This window comes from Apium graveolens, chromosome 6 (assembly GCF_009905375.1).
Source record: "Apium graveolens cultivar Ventura chromosome 6, ASM990537v1, whole genome shotgun sequence".
NCBI lineage: Eukaryota > Viridiplantae > Streptophyta > Magnoliopsida > Apiales > Apiaceae > Apium > Apium graveolens.
The window spans coordinates 102,583,071-102,584,728 of record NC_133652.1 but is presented as its reverse complement, the minus strand read 5'-3'; the positions used below and the strand labels follow the sequence as shown (position 1 = coordinate 102,584,728).

The 1,658-nt window shown below is 40.8% G+C and overlaps 1 non-coding gene across 1 annotated transcript; it reads left to right on the top strand.

Moving 5' to 3' along the window:
* The first annotated feature begins 445 nt into the window (after nt 1–445).
* Nucleotides 446–552, top strand: LOC141669430 (small nucleolar RNA R71). Its single transcript, XR_012553716.1, has one exon. It is a non-coding gene; the product is annotated as a small nucleolar RNA R71 (small nucleolar RNA).
* The last annotated feature ends 1,106 nt before the right edge of the window (nt 553–1,658 follow it).

Sequence of the window (1,658 nt, the reverse complement as noted above, 5' to 3'; positions counted from 1 at the left end):
CCCCCAGCTGAAATTTGGATGATTTCTGTTATTAGGATGATAGGTCGCTGGCACAGGCTGCTGTTGTCGCTGATAATTATTCACATACTGAACAGATTCGTTGACAAGAGAACACTGATCCGTAGCATGAGAACCTGCACAAAGCTCACAAACCATAGCTATTTGATTAACTCCATACGTAGCCAGAGAATCAACCTTCATTGATAGCGCTTGGAGCTGGGCTGCAATAGCGGTGGCTACATCAACTTCCAGAATACCTGCTACCTTGCCTGACGTCATCCTCTGAGTTGGGTTTTGATGCTCATTTGCAGCCATCGTCTCTATAAGATTATACGCCTCAGTATAGCTTTTAGCCCATAAGGCTCCTCCAGCTGCTGCATCGAGCATGGGCCGAGATTGGGCCCCCAAACCATTATAAAAACCAGTGATCACCATCCAATCCGGCATTCCATGATGTGGACATTTTCTCAACATTTCCTTGTAGCGTTCCCAAGCCTCGCACATAGATTCTGTAGGTTGCTGCGCAAACTGAGTAAGAGCACTCCTCATAGCAGCAGTCTTTGCCATTGGATAAAACTTCACCAGAAACTTTTGCGCAAGATCTTGCCACGTAGTGATGGACCCAGCTGGTTCAGAATGTAACCAGTCTTTAGCCTTATCCCTCAGTGAGAAAGGGAAAAGCCTCAACTTGATAGCCTCATCAGTCATGCCATTATACTTAAAAGTGCTGCAGATCTCGACAAAATTTCTTATGTGCATGTTGGGGTCTTCAGTTACCGCTCCTCCAAAAGAAACAGAATTCTGCACCATCTGAATAGTGCCCGGCTTGATTTCAAAGGTGTTAGCTTGAATAGCCGGATGAAGGATGCTTGACTGAATGTCATCAATTTTAGGCCGAGAAAAATCCATAAGAGCTGGATCAGCTTGAACAATACGATCTCCCATGTTTACTGGTTCTTTCTGCTCAGTTCCTGAATCCGAATCCTCAAAATCTAACTTCTCCGGAATATCAAGAACTTCGTCTGTCTCCTCAGCTGTATCTAAAGTCCTCTTGCGAGCACGAGAACGAGTTTGCATAAACGCTTGCTAAAGTACCTGAAACACAACCGAAAAGAGTAAGTAACTACTACGTCCTAATCACTGAGTCCTAATGACCAATGATGGTAAGTACATAAACTAAACAAATACGCCGAGTCCCCGGCAGCTGCGCCAAAAACTTGTTAGGGCGAAAACACGCACTAATATTCACGCAAGTATACGCGTTCGCAAGTAATATAGAATACTTTCTAGTTCATTCCCTCAGAGACTCAGACTAAATTATTGTCTAATTAAACTCACTCACCAATGTATGATTACTTCTCAATGTTAATATAATAACACTTAAAATTGTTGATTAAATATTAATTATAATTAACTACTTAATTAACCACTTAACTAACACTTCAAATTATCAATAATAAAACACTCATGAGATCACAACTTCATTATTACTTCCTTCTATAGCCATTGTTATTACCTTTAGCATGCGACAATGATGATATTAATCGAATAACACGAAACTGATAAAAGCCAACTTTCATTGTACTAATACCATTCTACCAAGCATCCACAATTAAGATAGAAGTTGAATAGTCATCAATTATGTTGAGTTCCTATAT